This window comes from Myxocyprinus asiaticus, chromosome 9, assembly GCF_019703515.2.
Source record: "Myxocyprinus asiaticus isolate MX2 ecotype Aquarium Trade chromosome 9, UBuf_Myxa_2, whole genome shotgun sequence".
Lineage (NCBI taxonomy): Eukaryota > Metazoa > Chordata > Actinopteri > Cypriniformes > Catostomidae > Myxocyprinus > Myxocyprinus asiaticus.
This window is the reverse complement of record NC_059352.1, coordinates 22,190,937-22,214,006: the sequence shown is the minus strand read 5'-3', so window position 1 is coordinate 22,214,006 and position 23,070 is coordinate 22,190,937. Positions and strand designations below refer to the sequence as shown.

At 40.4% G+C, this 23,070-nt stretch overlaps 1 protein-coding gene across 3 annotated transcripts in view; it reads right to left on the bottom strand.

Moving 5' to 3' along the window:
- LOC127446657 (microtubule-associated serine/threonine-protein kinase 2-like) overlaps positions 1-23,070 on the bottom strand; it is a 222,902-nt gene that overhangs the window by 83,797 nt on the left and 116,035 nt on the right. The window lies entirely within an intron of this gene.

Here is a 23,070-nt window from a genome sequence, read left to right as displayed (position 1 = left end):
AGGCGCTCGCCCAATACGAAGGCTGTTCCCATAGGTAGGCAACTTTATTATGCTGCCTCCTTGTTTTAGTCACATTCTAAGGCAGCATCGCATGTGTCCTTCATGGGCAGGCAACCTCAAAATGCATTGCAACAAGCGTGATTTTCTTCAAATTCTAAAAAGTATAAAAAAAAATCTAGTGTAATTACGAATGGACTATTTTACCTAATATTTGCTTATTGCAGTGTTAGCTCAGCAACATACGAGCGGTATAATTGTTGGAATCAATTGTGAGCCTTCCGTGCAAAGCAATTTTTTGTGGCTTGTGGAGTTGCTGCCTAAAGCCGTGAGTACACGGTGCGAGTTCTGACACTCAGGAGGTTGTGAGCCCCTGCATGCATTACGAGTCAGTTTATCTGATAATCATACAGATGCAGTGGTACATGACTTAACGACCTGGTGAATTCCAAAGCAATCACACAAAGTTTTATGCTATTTATCATTATAGCCAGAGGAGCCAGAGGAGGACATTGCTTTCGTTCCTTGTAGCTTGTGATTTAGAAATAAAAAGAAGAGCTGCATTAGCTGAAAACTCATCTGCCGCTTTATATATATATATATATATATATATATATATATATATATATATATATATATATATATATATTTATATTTATATATAGACACACACACACACACACACACACACACACACAGTGTATATTTATATGGATAATTATTACAAATGCTGTCCTACATTTGACAGATTCAGATTTCGAAGGGAGGCTATGTGATTTCATGATTGCATACATTAATCATGTGTGTTGCTGCCAGTACTGCATGATAATAAAGCGCACAAAATGAACAAGATCAGCAAAATTCACACACCGTTTCTGACGGTTATACCTGGATTTAATCTAAGTGCAAACATGAAATTTACTGCAGAATTCTGAGTTATTTTAGTGGAGTATAGGCTACCTGTATTATTCGGCTTTAAATGTAGGCTGTGCCATCTCATCTGTGTCACACTGTCACTGCTTGCATGTTGATAGCAGACATGCTGAAGAAGTCTTGTCCATGTAAATGCACTTTAAAGCTGCACGTAGCAAATTTTAAAAATCTCTCACATATCCACTGTCGTGTATATACAATTATAACAGATGCTATACCCCCTAAATGTCGCCCTAGAACTGAAACAAATGCAAGCATGACGAATAAAAATAGACAATGACGGACATTTTACAACTTTTTCTGTCAGAGTGATAAAGATAGCGCAACCCGTATGGCAAATGATTTGTTTGAAGGGCAGAGATCAGCATGCTTTCTGTAGAATCCTTCCCAGTGATGTGGTTGTGAATAATATGGGAAAAACAGTTTTAACACAACCATTTTCTCCAAATGTGTAAAAGCTTCATGAACACTCAGTTTTCATTGATTGTGTGATGGTCAGCTTCAGGTAGATTGCCAAATCAGCTCATTCAACCGCACACACCTCACAAATTCAAGCCGACAGCAGACACATTTTTTAGACAGTTTCAGGGCCGGAGTGGCTAATCAGGAAGATCGGGAGAATTCCCGTTGGGCTGGTCAAAAATTATGCCGGTTTGGTCTGCATGTTGATTGATAAACTTTCATCATTTGGCGCATAACAGTTGCCAACAGTCTGTAACAGTCTGTATTTAAGGGATCAGAATTGCATTCCATATTATAGCGGATACAGTCTGTATTTTATCATCTCACACCCAAACAAATGAGAGAGTAGCCAGTGAGAGACGAAACTGATGTTGCTGAAGCTGATGTTGAGCCGCTTCACTTGACAGCGCGGGAAGGATCACGGAAGATCCAACGAGAACAGATAGGCTACTAATATCTGACTGGATGATCGTGCTTCAGGTACAAGATTATCACAAGTTTAATACTGACTGTAGTCTCGCAATCTTAATCAGTTAATCTCTGAAATTCTCTTCCCTAACAGTGCAGAATGATAATAATAAAATTATTTGATGTCACAAAATAACAGAATACTTAAAGTAAATGAATACAGATGCAACAGCATGACACAGTACGAAAATAATGGGAATTTACAGCTCTCAAAAGATTAAATTCAACGAAACAAACTGCACAAAGTGCTTTTAATATTGTATCATGCGATAAAACCCTCTTAAAGAGACAGTAACCATTTAGCCTTTGTCCTGAACATTTACATTCAAAGTAAAAGAAAAGTACAAATGTGTTAGTTTTAGTCTTTTATTTTACTCTTATTGTTGTAAAATGGCACATTTTTGAATGGCATGTAAAAATGTAAAAACAATCACTCAACTTTTATTGTTTCACTGGATCTGTTGTGATTTTAATGATCTAAAATACAAAGCACTGACCATTTAAAGTGTGAGCATGTACATCTTGAAATATTTATAAACAGTTACAGTTCTACAGTGTTATTATGTGCCTAGATAGTCTTTAAAATAAACTTAGTTCACCCAAAAATGAAATTTCTCTCATCATTTACTGTATGACTTTCTTCTGCTGAACACAAACTAAGATTTTTAGAAGAATTTCTCAGTTCTGTTGGTCCTTTCAATGCAAGTGAATGGTGATTCTAAATCTAAAATACCTCAGAAGGTCCAAAAATCACAAAGGCACCATAAAAGTAATCCATACAACTCCAGTGGTTAAATCTATCTTCAGAAGCAATATGATAGGTGTGGGTGAGAAACAGATCAATATTTAAGTCCTTTTTTTTTTTTACCATAAATTCTCCTCCTTGCCCAGTAGGGGGCGATATGCATGAAATATGTAAATCACCAACAACAGAAGAAGAACTCTTATGAACGTGAAAGTGGAGATTTATAGTAAAAAATGACTTAATTATTGATCTGTTTCTCACTGCTTATTCTCTTGCAATGAATGGACCAACAGAGCAGAGATATTCTTCTAAAAATCTTCATTCATGTTCTGAAGAAGAAAGTCATACACATGTGGGATGGCATTAGGGTGAGGAAATGATGGGTCAACTATCCTTTTAACATTCACTTACTTTTACAGCACATACAATGAAGTCTTATGTCAGAAAGTGAAAATCTTAGTGAATACCATATGTGGTATAATGACATGGAGAGCTTAAATAATTTTAAAGTAATTGCACATATTGCATATTTTTGCTGTGATCTTGTTTTATTGTTTTCATCTTCACCGCCAAGCCCTCTTTTGGGTATGGGCTGACTTGGACATGACATCCCGGGCTGAATATGAATCCCACTCCGGTCCTGGACAGTTTTAAAAATTATCGGGAGGTCATGAACTGCTCGTAAGCTGCTCACCTCTGCTCGTAATTCCTCTCACACGATGCGAGCTGCGACCACACGAGCATCAACGCGATCTCTCCCAACTTGGAAAAAAATAAATAAATAAATAAATACAAATAATCGGTCGGGAGCTAGCACGTCAGCCAAAAATCGCACCATGTACGCCCACCTTAAGTAAAGCATTCCAGATCAGTAATTTACAGTATGAGGTTCCATGACAGTTGGGATGGCGTCTAATGCCATTTTCCATTAAAAATGCATTGATTTAGATAATTTATTATTTTTTTTTTACTTTTGACTTTTTGGATCTGTAGGATGTACAGCCTATAAAGGTTCTGGAACAGACCTATGAACTTTATCATCCTATTCATCCAGAATATGTCCAAATTGTGTCCAAAGTCAGTCAAAGAAACTCTTGTATTGACCATTTGAGGTCAAGACAGGTCCCAATCTGACTGTCATATACTGTAGTGAGCTATAACATGGAGACCCGGTGTTGAAAGGGTCAGGTTGCCCATGGCAACAGTAATTTTGCTAGGGGACAGGTATGTGTGTATGACATTTAAATCTTCCTATCAAAACAAAACCGCAACAGTCTATTTGTGCCCTTGACTGACAAATAGCCAACACAAACACTGGCTTTTAAGTAAGTCATTAGATTCAACTACAGGATGTGTTCAGAAAGCCCAACATCCATTAACTGTGTGGGCGTACGGGCCATGTAAGTACTGATCCTTACTGATTCAACTCACCCAGCAACACAAACAAGGTATTTGGTAGTGAGCACATTCTGTTGACACCATGTTTCCTTTTATTAGGCTTAGCTATAACTTTCAAACAACGAATAAGCATAAAAAAGAAAAAAAAGAAAAAAAAAGAAATGCAACTAAATATAGTTGGCATCGCAGCAATTTGGGATTGAGTTTTATGTAGTTCATATTTCTGAAAAAAGGATTAAGTAATTAAAACAAAGGGGTGAGTGATGTACTTGTTTAAAATTAAAAACATGTAGAAATTAGTCAATACATTGTTGAATATTGCTTCTATCATGTTTATAAAAAACACAGACACATGGTAGAGAATGGGGATTCTGCCGACTTCACATTCAGTCACTGCGTGTTCTCCGTGGTCTGAAATTGACCCTTAGCTCAGTCCCTTCCAACCTTCCCCCTTGGTTACTGTTGCTAACTATATCAAGCCAGAGGTTTCCTACAACTGTTTGTTCTGTATCCAGCAAATATTTAGAGAGAAGCGATGGGATTGAGTGGATTACCACAATAACATCTGGACTAACCGTGCATTTATATCTAGTAATTATTTTTAGTTATCAAAAAGGCTTCCAGTGTGGCATGGAAAGCTACATCCATTTAAAATAAAAAAAGAACGCCTTTCATTTTTGATGAAAAAATGTAAAATGCCAAATGCATCTGTGTGTGTGTGATAGATATATATATATATATACACACACACACACATACATATACATATACAGTTGTGCTCAAAAGTTTGCATACCCTGGCAGAAATTGTGAAATTTTGGCATTGATTTTGAAAATATGACTGATCATACTTTTATTTAAGGATAGTGATCATATGAAGCAATTTATTATCACATAGTTGTTTGGCTCCTTTTTAAATCATAATGGTAACAGAAATCATCCAAATGGCCCTGATCAAAAGTTTACATACTCTTGAATGTTTGGCCTTGTTACAGACACACAAGGTGACACACACACAGGTTTAAATGGCAATTAAAGTTTCATTTCCCAAACCTGTGGCTTTTTAAATTGCAATTAGTGTCTGTGTATAAATAGTCAATGAGTTTGTTAGCTCTCACGTGGATGCACTGAGCAGGTTGGATACTGAGCCATGGGGAGCAGAAAAGAACTGTCAAAAGAACTGCGTAACAAGGTAATGGAACTTTATAAAGATGGAAAAGGATATAAAAAGATATCCAAAGCCTTGAAAATGCCAGTCAGTACTGTTCAATCACTTATTAAGAAGTGGAACATTTGGGGATCTCTTGATACCAAGCCAAAGTCAAGTAGACCAAGAAAGATTTCAGCCACAACTGCCAGAAGAATTGTTCGGGATACAAAGAAAACCCCACAGATAATCTCTGGAGAAATACAGGCTGCTCTGGAAAAAGACGGTGTGGTTGTTTCAAAACTGTATATTCGAATTTTGGCTATGTGCCAAGCACTGATGATGACTTCAAATCGATCACATTATTGCGCTAAAAAAGTCAAGACACAGTGCAACTAATACAGTTTAACAGTCTCAAGATGCTTTTTGAAGTTGTTTTTAATTAGACACAGCATCTAAAAACAGTACTCCTGCATGAGATGCTGAATAAACAAAAACAAAGCAAAACAAAGACATTCGTCTAGTGCACGTTTACATAGAAAAACAAATGGATGGTTGCAAAAGCATGTGAACGGTGTGAACAGCCCCTTACAGTTGGTGGAGGTCTTTGGCCGTTGCGTCTTGCTCTCTTACGAGCATTTCTCAGATTAAGCAATGATTTGTTTAAATGCTTTGTCAGGAAAGATGTTCAACTTGGAAATATGTTTCTCAAGATTCTCGTGTTCGGTTTCAATCTGTTGTGTTCCATCTGTTTGAACAGCCCCTTGCCTGGGCTCATAGTCTGAGCCACTTCACCACCGAGTTCAGACGAATACCAATGCTACCTGTGAATATTGCTACCTTACATACACTCTAATGAATAAAAAACAATGTGGTATTTCGCTGTTATTATGAAGTTTGAATCAGGGGTAGTATACGGTGGCATCCGTAAGTGTAACACCATGTGAACTGTCTATTGAAGCGTTCTCTGAAAATATGGACCGGCTAAAACTTTTTATTTATTTATTTTATGCACATTAGTTGAAAATGGAATGCTCTTTTTTTAACAGCCAGGAATGTTATTTGCAGTAATATAATGGTGCTGTATGGTTTATGTATTTAATGCACCCACTTGTGTACTAAGGAAACAACGTCAATTGAAAAAAAATCTGATGACTTTAAAATGTGAATATTATTCAAATTTTGAAAATATGTAAGGTAAAAATTCGAATTTAGTTTCTCTGCACAGTTGAGAGCCCTACAAGTTACACACTGATTTTCAGACTTTGGAGCACATTTACTTCAAAAAGATGGGATCTAATTACCGACCATATGGCCATGATGGACAGCGATGTAGTCTCACTTCCTGGTTGTATTTTTTTATAAGATGTTGGATCTATTTGTTTTTATTTTTACAGACTTTAAAAAAAGTGCTCAGAAAGTCAGACAGCTAAGGCTTAATATTAGTGTTACTGTATTTTTTTAAACTCAAACCACTTGAATTATTATTTTATACTATTCCTCCTCTGTATGGATAAAAAGCTGCAGGACCAAGCAGTCCTTCTACTTAATTGACAATTCAGAAGTAGTGTTCATCCCTCTAAATACTTAAGATATGGTACAATAAATAAATATGGACAAAGTTTTGGGGAAAAAAACATTTTAAAACTCTAAATTTGAACAAACAATGTAGAGTTCAGGAACCAACTGAACCAATTTGGTTGAATTCTGAACCAATTCAGTTAAACCAATTTGATACATTTATGTAAATTTTGTTTCATAACAATTTACATGACTCATCAAAAACTAATTTTAGTTTTAAGTCAAAAGGATTTTTCACAATTATTTTCAGTATTTCTTTTTTTTTTTTTTACATAAAAACTGAGAAAACTGTATTATTCTTGTTCCATCACATCACTGGATGAGAGTATATAGTAGCCTTACTTCCAAAAGCACTAAAGAGCTTCAGCTTCCCACTAAATCCAGCTTTTATTACTTCAGGGATAAAGGAGGAGAATACACATGATAGACAATAGTAAATGTTAAACTGTGGACTAGAGTGAGTAGATGAGCTGAAGAGGGAGAGAGAGCTGTAACTGTATTCAGAGCGTGTCTTCGAGACATCTGTCTGCCCACATCGGTGGAGGACAGATGCAGAGAACCCTCACGTCCTTCTGACCAATCTGCAGAATATTAACTTCTCAAAGTGCAGCTGTAGCAAAACACAAGCTTACTTTTTAATAAGCAACTCCATCAATACCAGCCTGATATGCCTGCAGGCTTTATAAGGCAGATTTTCCTGTTTTTCATTTTAACTTGAGATCACTTTCCCTCTGTGCTGTCAGAAAAGGTGCTCCCATCTTGCTCTCTCTCTTTCTCTTGACCTCTGTAACCGTCCACTCTCTCTCTATTACAAGTCTGAGGTGCTCGACAATGCATTCCCACTGCTCTGTCTGAATACAGATATAGATGCATCAGCCTCTGGGTGCTCTGCATTAACTAAACCTTGTTAGCTTGTGTGTGAAAGATGGAGTGAGCATCTACACTCATTGCCAAATCCGATTAGTTCTAGAGCAGAGCAGTACTGTCTGATATCTGGATAGTGTGTGTGTATGTGACCGCATTCAGGAGAACTGAACCCAGCGGTGTCCTTAGTGACAGGAGGGAGAGTTTGCCAAAAAAAAAAAAAAAAATGTTCACGTCTATTATTTACAGCTCTCCACTGAATGCAAAAAATAGGGTGTGGCATGGGGGGACGTGGTCATGTGTCGGTCTGTGGGAGAGGGAGAGCGGTAAGGATCGTCACCTGGGTTATGATTACTCTAACACCTGTCTCTGATTATAGTGATGGCGGAAGGAGACCTGAAAAGGCACACCAAAGTGTCAGAACATCCTTTTTTGAGTTGGCAATAAGCTGTGACATTGTGTGCAAAATAAAGAGTCTGACCTTAACTGTTCGCTGTCTCCTCCATTGCCCACGAACATAGAGCTTTTCACAGTGGTGCCAAAACCCGGCTTTGGAGTCCTCACCGCTGGGCGAAGTCTTAAAAACCCTCGCCAGCATCCAGCAGACTCAACACCAGGCCCTCATGGATGTACGCCAGGTGCAGGAACAGTGTTTCCAGGTCCTGTTCCAGGCACAAGCTGAGGACCGGCAGGTGTTCCGGAGCCTGATCGCCAGAGAGGGGGCTGGTGCTGCAACCTTTCCAGAACCCACCCGCGGCCCTAATGAAGATGGGGCTGGACGATGACCCGGAGGCCTTCCTGGACCTCTTTGAAAAGACGGCAGAGGTCTGGAAGTGGCCTCCCGACCAGTGGGCAGCCCGTCTATGGCACTTACTCTCCGGGGAGGCGCAGCTGGCGGCACATCAACTTCCCGCCACCAGCCTCCTTAACTATCAACACCTGAAGAAGGCCATCCAGCAACGGATCGGTCGTAGCCCCGAACAGAACCGTCAGCTCTTCCGGTCTTTGAGTTTCGGGAAGCACGGCCGCCTGTTCGCTTTTGCCCAAAAGCTCCAGGATGCTTGCCGGAAATGGCTGCTGGTGGAGGGAACCCGCGGTGCCGTGGATGTTGTCGAGCTGGTGGCACTGGAGCAGTTCATCGCCCAGCTTCCGCAAGGTATGTCCGAGTGGGTCCAGCGCCACCACCCGGTGTCGATAGAGGAGGCCGTCCAGCTGGCAGAGGACTACATGGCGACGATTCCAGGAGACAGCAAACAGTTAAGGTCAGTCTCTTTATTTTACACACGTCACGGCTTATAGCCAACTCAAAAAGGGATGGCTTTGCTACTTGTGTCTCTTGCTCATCCCTGGTGCTCTCTTCCCACTCTGACGCTCTGGCGTGCCTTTTCAGGTCTCCCTCCGCCATCACTATAATCAGAGACAGGTGTTAGAGTAATCATAACCCAGGTGATGATCCTTACCACTCTCCCTCTCCCACAGACCGACACATGACCATGCCCCCCCATGCCACATAGGGCTTAAACAGAGCCAGAGTAAGGGACTATTCAGACCAAATCAAATATAATCACTGAAGCTGTCTACACTGCAAGTACTCAATGCCTTAAGTTTTTAGACGTCCTGTTTCTATTTTCATCATGGTGCTCAGCTACTGCTCAGTTACTACAGCCAATTTTCTCCTAGAAATTTTCTCCATTAGAAATAAAATTGTTTTATATACAAATATCACGTGTTTATTGATTGCTATGAACTTTATTCAGTTTAACAGTTGAAGGAAGTGACAGTTCAAGCGCATGTGATGTGTTGCCACTAGCTTTAGCGCGTTTGCCAACCTCAGTTCAACCCTTGTATCTTAAACAACCTACATATTTACACAGTGTGGAGGTGATGATAAAGTATTCAACTCAAATTTGTAAGGTGCTGTATTCACTTAAGTTTCGCTAGCTGCTACATTCTTCATTATTTACAACTTTTTGTCAGACCAGCAGCGCAGCCAGGTAACTCCGCCCCTTCCACTATGTACGGCAAGCCACGTGTGTTGAGTGCATTAAGTGTCCAACATACCACACTCCGTTTTGACAGTTGAAAAAGTGTATCACCCGGGTACTTAAAGTACACTTATTTTTGCTGCATTTTCAACATACTACTCACACTACTTACACTACAAAATGGCAGAAGTGTGCAGTTTGGGACGCACCTCATGACCCTGACAGTAAATAGAACGTTGCTAAGCAACAAGCTATGGGTGCTGTGGAGTGATACAAATAGAAGTACTGTGAAGAGGTCATAGCTGTGCTTTATTATCAATAAAGCATGGCTGTTGACCAATCAGCATTGAGGACCAGAACTATCCATTTTATGACATGTATTATACCCATATTTGTACTCAGTTGCAGCAATATTAATATTAGTGTAAAAATCTTATGTTCAAATTCTCAATGTAAAAAAAAAAAAAAAGCACATTCAAAGTCTTTTTTTGCCCATTTTTTGTGCAGACAATGGGCAAAGGTGCAGACTGTCTGCATATCTCTAAAAACTATGCTGTGCACTGACAGTCTGCGCATAGTGTGCTAATGGCGAAATTTAAGTAGTGCACTGTGTGGGAGAAGTAGTGCACAAGGAAAATTATACTTTGGCCTTTAGTTTGATATGTGCACTAAAGTAATGAACATCAGGCTGAGAAAACACATAACGTCATCTACTTTCTCTTAAATACATCATACATCACAATACTGAAAGTATTTAATATAGTAAAAAGACATGTATAGTAATCTGACCAAATGATCTCTGTTCTGCCAGACATTAGGGCACATGGAGGGTGGGGTCTGTCCAGCTACACAAAGACACATGCATACACACAACAGCATCCCAGCCAAGGCGCTGTCATTGCCAAGGGCTAAAGGGCTAAAGGGCTGGGCAATGAAATCAGCCAGAGTGACAGTTTGGAGCAGGCCCCCTGCTCTCGCACAAAAGCAATCTCCCCAATGGAGCCCATTTATAAGTCCGTCCAGCATGACAGGAAGCCGCAGTACAGGGAAATGTAATCAGGGAGATGGGCCGAAAGCAGCACCACACTGCTCAAATGGACTCCTAGAGACAGTTAGCTATTAGAAGCTGCAGAATGATAAGCAATTCTGTGTTTACACTGTTACAGGAGTTTAAAGGTGGTGGTAGATTTCAGGTTATAGGGGTGTGGTGGTGGGGGCGTGGCTGGACGCCAGCTTGTGGAGGGGCAGCGAGATCAAGAGATGAGAATGGTAAGGATCATCACCTGGCAATGATTGTCTCTAACAGCTGTTTGTCATTGCAGTGAGAGTGGAGATGGGCTTTAAGAGCGAGCCAGATGCCAGTGAGGGGAGAGCTACCCACACACACAGAGCGTGTGCTGACCCTCCGCTGAAAAGCGAGTTTTTGTTGAGTGAAGCGCTGAAAAGCCAATTTTGTGTTATAAAATAAATTATCTTTTTGAGTTGAATTTCGCCGCCTCCTTGCCCATCTTGAGAACTTGTTACAAGGGCTTAAACCGTGTAACCTTTGTATCTACAGTGCATCCGGAAAGTATTCACAGCGCTTCACTTTTTCCACATTTTGTTATGTTACAGCCTTATTCCAAAATGGATTACATTCATTATTTTCCTCAAAATTCGACAAACAATACCCCATAATGACAATGTGAAAGAAGTTTGTTTGAAATCTTTGCAAATTTATTAAAAATAAAAAACGAAAAAAAAATCACATGTACATAAGTATTCACAGCCTTTGCTCAATACATTGTTGAAGCACCTTTGGCACCAATTACAGCCTCAAGTCTTCTTGAGTATGATGCTACAAGCTTGGCACACCTATTTTTGGGCAGTTTCTCCCATTCTTCTTTGCAGGACCTCTCAAGCTCCATCAGGTTGGATGGGGAGCGTCGGTGCACAGCCATTTTCAGATCTCTCCAGAGATGTTCAATCGGGTTTAAGTCTGGGCTCTGGCTGGGCCACTCAAGGACATTCACAGAGTTGTCCCGTAGCCACTCCTTTGTTATCTTGGTTGTGTGCTTACGGTCGTTGTCCTGTTGGAAGATGAACCTTCGCCCCAGTCTGAGGTCCAGAGTGCTCTGGAGCAGGTTTTTTCAAGGAAATCTCTGTACATTGCTGCATTCATCTTTCCCTCGATCCTGCCTAGTCTCCCAGTTCCTGCCGCTGAAAAACATCCCCACAGCATGATGCTGCCACCACCATGCTTCACTGTAGGGATGTAACTGGCCATGTGATGAGCGGTGCCTGGTTTCCTCCAGGCATGACGCTTGCCATTTAGGCCAAAGAGTTCAATCTTTGTTTCTCATGGTCTGAGAGACCTTTAGGTGCCTTTTGGCAAACTCCAGGCGGGCTGTCATGTGCCTTTTACTGAGGAGTGGCTTCCGTCTGGCCACTCTACCATACAGGCCTGACTGGTGGAGTGCTGCAGAGATGGTTATTCTTCTGGAAGGTTCTCCTCTCTCCACAGAGAAACGCTGGAGCTCTGTCAGAGTGACCATCGGGTTCTTGGTCACCTCCCTGACTAAGGCCCTTCTCCCCCGATCACTCAGTTTGGCTGGGCGGCCAGCTCTAGGAAGAGTCCTGGTGGTTCCAAACTTCTTCCATTTACGGATGATGGAGGCCACTGTGCTCATTGGGACCTTCAGTGCTGCAGACATTTTTCTGTACCCTTCCCCAGATCTGTGCCTCAATACAATCCTGTCTCGGAGGTCTACAGACAATTCCTTGGACTTCATGGCTTGGTTTGTGCTCTGACATGCACTGTTAACTGTGGGACCTTATATAGACAGGTGTGTGCCTTTCCAAATCATGTCCAGTCAACTGAATTTACCACAGGTGGACTCCAATCAAGTTGTAGAAACATCTCAAGGATGATCAGTGGAAACAGGATGCAACTGAGCTCAATTTTGAGTGTCATGGCAAAGGCTGTGAATACTTATGTACATGTGCTTTTTTTCGTTTTTTATTTTTAATAAATTTGCAAAGATTTCAAACAAACTTCTTTCACGTTGTCATTATGGGGTATTGTTTGTAGAATTTTGAGGAAAATAATGAATTTAATCCATTTTGGAATAAGGCTGTAACATAAGAAAATGTGGAAAAAGTGAAGCGCTGTGAATACTTTCCGGATGCACTGTAGATGCTGTGAAATGTTGTTGTGGCCTGATTGTGACATAGGGTAGAGCAGAACCTGATTGGATCCAGCTATCCTGAGTAGCAGTTTTATGTTTGAGTGACAGCTCTAAATCTCCCCCTGATAAGTTCTGACTTGTAATGTCAAGCCCTTGAGCACAGATTTCTAGTTAGCAGAGCTCATTACAAAAGGCTCTGAGCTCTTGTGACTAAGCAGCTATGCATTAAGACAAAACACACATTAACCATTCATTTGGCATCATTATGAGATTCATAAGAGGCAGAATCAGGCTCCACTTAGGTTAGCCAGACCAAGCAAGTGTACAGTACAGTACTTAATCATAATGCAACAGCAGTGCTAGAGCACTGATACAAATCAGAGCTACTGCAACTGCTAGTTGAAATGCAAATTAGCTATCGTGAATCTAAAGATTAGCCAAAAGCATAATCACTCTCCCCATCATGTCACACATAAAGTAGCCTTCCTTATTCCTTGTGTTGTCTAAGATAGTATCACTTGCTGAACAATACCTCCATGGGTCTCAAGAAAAACTACATATTTACATTTCTTAAGAAAATTTGAGTGGCGTTTGTCCATGCAAAACTCGCAACAATGATCTAGGGGGTGTTCTGGATGGTTGCTACACTATTAGGTGTTGCTAGGTGGTCTCATACTGGCCCAAGCCAAAAAAAACAAACCAAAAAAAAAAACATTCCCAATTTTCTATGGTATTTTGGTTCAGAGATATAACTCCGATCCCTCTTCCAATGCAAGATGATGGGATTTTTGCCTATTTTAATATCCGCCAGGCAAAAATCGTAAATCAGATGGCTTAGGAAAATAATAGCACACCTTGCCTCAATAAGCAGTAAGGCCTTAAATATCATTCATATCTGTAGCAAAAATCGTGTGAAATGCATTACATGCCAAAGTTTAATACTTAGGCCACATCCACACATCCATTTTTTTTTTAAATGGGGTTTTGCTACATTTACACCTCTTATCCACAATGGAACGGAGTTTTCCTCAACCAAAAAAGCAAACTTTCGTCAACGCTCCCTAGCGCTGCAAACTTTGCAAAACAATGATGTTAGGAAACTGAAAACAGATTAGTGTGAATGTGGCCTTAAGTGTTATGGGTTTGATGCAATCCTTAAACATAAGTATGAGCAATATTTATTGTGATGCTTACTTTAGCAAGCACCACAAAAAAAAAAAAAATTGCAGTCACGTGAGGTTAACACTGACACTTGGAACACAAAGAATTCACGACAGCTGTTCTAAAGTGCTGTTCTAGCTGAAGCCATGTATAGTGTCCACGGGCTTCCGGGATGGAAACAGAGGACTCTGCCCAAAACATGTGCTCTCTGGTTCCCTCGAGACTTCACTAGGGGCCTTGGATAGGCTCTGAGAGTGGCAGGCTGTGTGCAGGATGCCAAGAGCGCCAGGACGGGCACATGGCACCTCAATCACACCACACTCTGTGTGTGAACGAATGGCTGGTATATTTCCTAAACAGAGGATTACAGATGCAGGGAAGATAATCCTGATGGAAGCAATGATGGGACAGGGTGGAACAGTTCTAAAACACCCAGTTTCTGAGCTCAGTCAGCACAAAAACATGGCTCTCTAAGGGGCCATTCAAACTGAATGCTTTCTTGGGTAAAAAAACTAAAACTTCATGCAGACCAATAGAAAATATGCAGATACGGGTCAGGAGCTTCAGTTAATGTTCACATCAACCATAAGAATGGGAAAAATGTGGCCTCAGTGATTTCAACTGTGGCATGATTGTTGGTGCCAGACGGGCTGGTTTGCGTATTTCTGTAACTGCTGATCTCCTGGGATTTTCTCTCTAGAGTTTACTCAGAATAGTGTAAAAAAATAAAAAAAAATAAAATACAAATCCAGTGAGAGGCATTTCTGCAGAGAAACGCCTTGTTGATGAGAGAGGTCAATGGAGAATGGCCAGACTGGTTTGAACTCACAGAAACGCTACGGTAACTCAGATAACCACTCTGTAAAATTGTAGTGAGCAGAACAGCATCTCAGAATGCATAACACGTCGAACCTCAAAGCAGATGGGCTACAACAGCAGAACACCAATGTCGGGTTTCACTTCTATCAGTCAAGAACAGAAATCTGAGGCTGCAGTGGGCACAGGCTCACTAAAACTGGACAGTTGAAGACAGGAAAAATTTGATTTCATCTGAGGAACACAGATGGCAGGGTCACAATTTGGTACCAACAGCATGAATCCATAGACTCAACCTGCCTTGTGTTAACAGTCCAGGCTGGAGGTGATGGTGTGGGGAATGTTTTCTTGGCACACACTGGGTCCGTTAATACAAATCAATAATCACTTGAATGCCACAGCTTACCATCTTCTAATGGCTACTTCCAGCATGATAATGCACCATGTCACAAAGCAAAAGTCATCTCAAACTGGTTTCATGAACATGACAATGAATTCAATGTTCTTCAGTGGCCTTCCCAGTCACCGACGTGATGCAATCATGTCAACATGGACCAGTATCTCAAAGGAATGTTTCCATCTTATGGAATCCATGCCAAAAAGAATTGAGGTTGCTTTGAGAGCAAAGGGAGCCCTACCAAGTTTTAGAACAGTGTTCCCAATAAAGTGCTCAGTGAGTTGTATGCTGCTGTACTCTTTAACATTGAGAATATTCACATTTAGCAAATCATTTTCATGGCTGTGATGTAAACTAAAGGTTATTCTGTTTGAGAGAAGGATACAAGAACACTGCCACCCCTGGACACACTGCAGTACTCTTGGATGATTTCAATACACCGGGCTAATGAACTAATTACAGTGGACCCACGAGATGCCCAGTTCCCTGCCTGAATTTCTAGCGAAAGGACAGAGGGGTTATGAGGCTACAGCACCACTGCACGGAAGGAAAAATGCCCCCACAAAGCTTAGCAACTACATGTATATCCAAGAACTTTGTATCTGGCAAGATAGGTGTTTTAAGTTAAGGCTAAAAAACTGTATTATATAAGATTATCTAAATGTGTAGTGCACTGGGGCAAGGCTAAATCTCTGCTTGGAACTATAGGTTAATCATTTAAACAATTGATGTTATAAATTACCTTAAAACATCATTTTAATTCTTTGATAAGATGATTGACAAGCTAGTTTCACCAGTTGTATAATGCATTTTTTAAATTATTTATAAGGACAAGCTGTTTTTCATGGTGTTGATCCACAAGGCACTGAATATATTTGTGATCCACCAGTCAACATACTTCATATAGATGCTGCACCATTTTTAAGTTATGCATTTGAACTAGATGGTAATTCTTAAAGGATCTTACAATATCTATGGCAAACAATACACACATAGCTATAACTACATAGCAAGTCCCCTACCACTTCCTGTCACTACATTAAAAGGTAAAGAAGGGTGTAGTCCAGTATCTAGAAGTGACTGCATAAAGCATCAAGCAACATAAAGCCAGTCTGAAGCTGTTTACTCATCTCATGGAAAAAAATGGAGTGTAGACTAACTGCTAGCAATGAACAAGCAAACAGGCAAATGAAACTGATGAGAGAGAGGTGAGAGAAAAAGAAAGAGTGAGAAGGGGGGATCTAAGAATTATATGTACTAGGAGGATATTAATTAACTGGGTCACTGTAACACACATAGAACAATACAAAACCAGCAGCCATATCACCCTGTAGCTCAAGACTGGTTGCCTACTGAAGCTAAGCAGGGCTGAGCCTGGTCAGTACCTCGATGGGAGACCTCCTGGGAAAACTAAGGTTGCTGCTGGAAGAGGTATTATGGAGTCCAGCAGGGGGTGCTCACCCTGCGGACTGTGTAGGTCCTAATGCCCCAGTATAGTGATGGGGACACTATACTGTAAAAAGGCACTGTCCTACGGATGAGATGTTAAACCAAGGTCCTGACTCTCTGTGGTCATTAAAAATCCCATTTAAAAATTCTCGAAAAGAGTAGGGGTGTAACCCCAGTGTCCTGGCCAAATTCCCCTCATTGGCCCTTATCAATCATGGCTTCCTAATAATCCCTAACCATTAACTGACTATCACTCCACTCTGTCCTCTCCACCAATAGCAGGTGTGTGGTGAGCGTACTGGCGCACTACGGCTGCCATTGCATCATCCAGGTGGATGCTGCACACTGGTGGTTGTTGAGGAGAGTCCCCTGTTCACTGTGTAATGTGCTTTGAGTGTAGTGTCAGAAAAGCACTATATAAATGTAATGTTCATTCATTCAATATGCATTAGAGGGGAAGTGTGATATCGCTACAATGCAGATATCGCTACAATGACTGATTAATAACTGTTGGACTGGAGCAGAGGATGACGGACTACTGAAACCTGTGCCAAACAACAAAGAAAAGTCTATAGATTCATAATATTATGCTTAGGATTTCGATATATTGGAGCCTAGTTGCAAGCGCAGAATCGTGAAGAGCTTCATTCGACCATTAAAACAGATTTAAAAATAGATTTTTGATATATGAGAATATGTGAGTAGAACTTGCCTGTGCAAAACTTGCTATGCAGTTGCTAAGGTGTTTGCCGTGTTTATTTGTGCATTGTTATGCGGCTGCTTTGGTAGTTCGGGTGCTCTGTGGTCCTGTTTACACCTGGTATAAAGATACGTTTTGGGCAATCCATTTGAAACAGGATTATGCTAAACAGGGGCCAAAACATTTTAAAGTTTGTCTAATTCAACCACATTCAGAGGTGGTCGAATGATGCACGGTCTGACTGAAACCATGATGGAAATCATGAAGACACCCTCCTGACGAAATCCAAACACAAATGGTCAAAAGGGACCCATATCACGAGCAGGTGTAAACAGTGATGTGTTTTGCCTGTACAGTCGTGATTGGATCGCCATGAAAACACATCTTAATACCAGGTGTAAACAGGGCCTGTGATATTCTGGTTACTTGATATGGCTCAGCCTCCTCCATCAATGTAAGTCTGTAACCGTTGTTGGGCCTCATGTATTCAGATAGAAGACAAAGGCAGGCCTAACAGTCATAAAAAACATTCCTCAAGCCCCCTCCTTCTAAGTCGTAAATTTTACTGACAAAAATCGCGCAAAAATCAAACAAAGGGAGTCCAAAACAGACTACAGATCCATGAAGCCTTGCCCTCTAAAGGATCGAGCTCTCAACTCCTATTGGATGAGGCACACCACAGAACATCCCTCAAACATGACATCATCAGGACTTCAAATAATTCTGAAATGCTTCCAAAGTTGCTTCCAGCGACTTAGTTCACCGAATACGGACGTAGCTTTTTGCTGCTCTCCGGTGTAACCTCGTGGCATAAGGAAGTAATGTCCGACTTGAAACTGTAGCCATACAATCTCCATCTCGCTGGACGAGTTGAGATTACTCTGTGTTCAACCGAACACTCTAACGGATCCGAAGGAGACCGCCGAGCAATTCGCATCTTCATCCGTTGGCCTACAGAAGTGAAGAGATTAAAGATTTCTCTTCCATCTTCAATCAAGTTGACATTTCTGAGTTCTCCGCCAGCCCGCCGAGAATCAACAGCCGTACCGCCCGCCGAGAATCAACAGCCGTACCGGCCGCCAACAGCGCGAGGAAACGGCCCCCGTCATCACCCGAGCCTCAAGGAACCGGGTCAAAGTTAAAGGACGGAGGAAAACACATTCTACCTGTGTCCTCATGCGATTCAAGTAAGAGGTTTACGTCTGGGCAGAGATAGAATATTATAGTGTGTTATTCTTGTGTTTCAAGGTTTTTGCTTGTACAGTTTACGGACCGCCATGTCCGCTAATTATTAATACTCAGGGTATTAATTATCACGAATTTGTTTTGCTGTATTGTGGTCCAACCACATTGGATTGTTGTGCATTTTCGCCATCGCGGGTGAGACAGCAACTGAGTTCATCCATTAGAGTCAAATAACACGGGACTTTTACGAGCCCCGCTCGTAAAACCGCGTCTCTGAGTGATGAACACGGCTGCTTTATCTCCAGCTATCGCGAAATCATCTTTCGGGCTGTCACTTAATCATCTCTCTCTCTCTCTCTCTCTCTCTCTCTCTCTCACTAACCACACTGACACACACACACACACTGATACACACACCTTATGTGTTATAGGATTCTTTTTATTTCCATATCTAATCATATCACTGTTTAGTTTGTAGTTGTAAGTCAGAAGTTTATTGACTGCATTGTATTAATTATTAATTGATATTACTGCATAAATAAACTTTGTTCATATTACAAAGAGAAGTGTTTTGGTTTGTTTTGCATACGCCTGTGTCATGCTGACGGGATGTCAGTGCTCGGATTCAAACCTTCATTCATTGTTTTTTTTCCCGTAAATCGATATTCTTCGGACGTCGATATTCCTAAGAAAACAATCTAATATTGAGACTGTTTTAATATTCGGTTATTAGTCCCTGATTTCAGGGTGGTGCCCCGTCAATGTTAATCCTTATTAATATTCTATTGATTTTTGATAATTGATAATTATCTTTGATTGAATTTGAGCTAGTGTTAATTTTAATGTTTCATCCATGTTAACAATTAACGATTATCTTTGATAGGTGTTGATTTTAAAGGATTAAAAAAAGCTAACATTGATTCTCATCAATGTTCTATTGATTTTAATAATTAATAATTATCTTTGATAATTATTAATTATTGCTAATAACCAAACTTGCTCCTAAACGTAGCACACTACATTTACTGGAGTCCCATATGAGGTTTTAATGAGTTAGATCCAATTAATTAACTTAAATATTGATTAATAACTACAGAAATAATTATTAATTATAATAATTATTAATTATTTCTGATAGTAACACTGATCTAAACAACCAGTAAAGCCCTACACCATAAAGGTGGGCAAGGAAGAGGCAGGAACCGGCTGAAGAGTAAACATAAACTTCAATAATATAAATGAACTTAAAACAATACAAAACTAAGGACACAGACATACATGCAAAGCGGCCACGTGCATCTCTTTCTCTCTCTCAAACCCGCGCTTCCGGCTCCACTTTATCGCGCTCTACCATTGATCAGCTGATTCAGCGCCAGCCATGCACCCTCACGGCCTGACCATGCCCTCCTCCTCGTCACAAGCTCTTAGGTATTTTTTTGTTGTTGCCTGTTTTATCGTCCGCAAGATGGAAATCTAAAGTCTGATGCTTAGAAAAGTAATTGCACAATTTGAGGTATCATTCATGTCCATAGCACATAGGGTGCAGGATGAGGTATGCACTGAAATGTATTAACTAGGTTAAGTGGTTTGTTCAAATCCCTAACTCCAAGTATGAGCCATAATAATTCTGTGTGAACTTGAAGGCTTTTCAGTGTCTGTCATTTTCCATAGGATGCATGGGACAGACTGAACCCAGTAGCGTGTGTGAACAGTGTATTTCATTTGGGTTGTAGCTCATTCATATTAATTGGAGCTGGTGCTGGAAATATGTAGGACAGGAAGAAAGGGAAAAGACAGGACACAGAGCAGCTGGGATTTAAGAGAGAGAAGGCGTGAATAAAAGAACAGAGGGAGGGCAAACGGAAGAGAGAAAACTATGGATGCAGCTGCAGGTCTAAAGTGATGGCCTTGGCATCATCACACACAAAGAACTTGGATGTGGCTGCTGCCAGCCGCCCATCGCACTGTGAGGGACAAATCAGTACAATTAGCAGTTGTGATATATAAGGATCTCCTTGCGTTGTTGGAAGCAATAAATAATTATCCCCACTATTGTGGTGTGTTTTTTGGCAGACGAGGACATCTAGACCCAATTCACTCATTCAGTCTCTGCTGAGATGTTAATCTGGTCATCAGTCTAGCTATTCATACTGACTATCAAACTGTGAAAAAATGAAAAGAGAAAACACTAAACCTAATTTGAATTTGCATATTTAATTTAAATCTGCATACCTTGAAGAAATTCTTAAGTGGAGATAACGGAGAGAGCAAAAAACACAATGCTGATGTGAAGATTGTGAAGAATTATTATTTTTTATTTTTTTTACCGTTGAACAATTAAAATGCAGTAATGCTGTTCCAGTATGTCAAGCAGGAGCGTATTTGACAATATATGTGTGATTTGACAGTGATGTTGTTTTTTTACCTTTATTTGAACCGTAGCGCTTTAAGCTGCGCCAGCACTTTGTTTTCGCTGCAGATCATTTTGCATTAGTGTCAGGCTAAGGCTACGGTGCTGCAGCTATGTTCTGTCAGATCTTTGAAGGGCTCTCCACGTGTACCAGCAGGCTGCCCGATTAGTATACATCACCGGCTGAGATGTTCAAAACCGAGCTCATCCGTCTCCTACATACAGGGTGACAGTCGCTGCCATCCCCCCCATCATTTCAGTTTCTTGTGTGTATTAATAAAGCAGTCAGGCTGTAATAAAGATTCATGAAGTGTCAGAACTGTAAATATTATGTGCACTAACCTATTTTCAAATTGCTTAAAATGGGTAAGGTAAATACTGGAGTATAGAAAAGTTTATGGACATTTAGAACCCTGTTTTAGGATGATCTGGTTTGATTGGGCAAGTTCAAGCAATGATGGTTGATGAACTACGAGACGAGGTTCCAGCATGAATACACATGGATACTTATGGCTGAAATGCTGTTTTGACCAAACAGATATACATGGGCTAGAAACAACCTGCTTATGACCCAGATATATGATTTAGATATAGCTATTCCTTTATTATTTAACATATTTTCAGCATACTTTCAAATGATGCAAGTAAACAAATCCCCTGCTTGTCTAGGTCTGTAATGATGTTGTATTTGCTCCATCTTTGTCTCTGACATCCCTTTCTCCCTCTTCTCCCCATGTCCTCCATGACTGTGCGTCCGAGTTCAATACCGGTAGGCAAACAAAGACACTTTTTTTTCTAGGCAGTAGTCCAATCTCAGGTGCTACAAAATTACTCTGACACACAACACAGATATCTTCCAATTCAGACTTTGTCCTTCAGCCCCCCCATCTACCCCAACCACACGCTGCATTCACACACACTCTCACACAAACCCTACTTTACACAAAAAACTACACACTAGAGAGGGAGCCTCATTTGTCTTGGTGAAAGAAAACCGCTACAGAATTTTCCTGTATAATAAAACTAACAAGGAGGGTGATTGGTGTTATTTTAAACATTTATTTTTAAATATATTTAAATGTTATAGATTATGATAAATTCCGAGACCCTCAACATAAGAAACTGCTAAAAAAAAATTGTTTCTTATCTTTCTGATTTGACACTGTATATCTTGGTGTAAATAAGGTAGCTCCGAAAAGCTTTTGTTTTGTTCCTAATCATGTCACCTGTAACTGAGTAAAATTTTGTGTTGATACAACAAAGCAATCAAAAGTTATAGCATTACAAATATAATTTACCCTAGTGTCCAAAAGCCTTTCGAAACTATTAAAACATAATAACTGTATGTAAGAACTAATTAATCATGCAGAAACAACAATGACTAAAGGTTTGCATAGCATGTAGTTATGATTTTAGTAATGAGATTTCACAGAATGAGTTTCATTCTGTGCCATTTGAGTCAACATTGAGTCTGTGTCATGTACCTGGCGTCATCTCCTGGTGGCCAATGTAGAGTGATTGATCACATGACTCTCTGCCTAAATTTGGAGGACTATCACCACTGTTTGGAGCAATCTAAACCAAATCAGATTGGTTTAGCATTCCATCACACCACAGCATTTCCAATGATGTCATCTGATCCAGGTAATCTAACATGTTTGTAGCCAGATAGCAATCTCGTTTTAAATATAATCGCCTCTTGTAAGTAATGGTATGGATTATTATATGTTCTGTTTATTTTCATGAAGTTATAAGCGAAAATGTGGCATATTAGCAACATCTGTTCACATGAAACATGTATGTCAAAGACATATACTTAGCTTTTACTAGAGGTGGGGGGAAAAATCGTTTCAGCGATGCATCACGATTCATCCTCAAACGATTCTGAATCGATTCTCAAAAGAATCTGAATCAATTCTGAGTTCACTTTAAATCATGGCAGAGCAGTGGTGCATGCCAAAGACAGATGTAGAAACAAAGACGTGAGTTAAGTGCATACACTAAAGTCAAGCGCACAAACACAACTGTTTGCAGACCAGCTGTATCAAACACATGACCATTTGTGCCCGAATGAAACTACGATCTTTCACAAACCCACGCACATAGCAACGGGAGAGTTTATTCGTGATAAGCCAACAAACAACATGACAGACGCGCTCGCACCCATTATTGCACTGATTTGCACACAACAGGGGAAAACACAGAA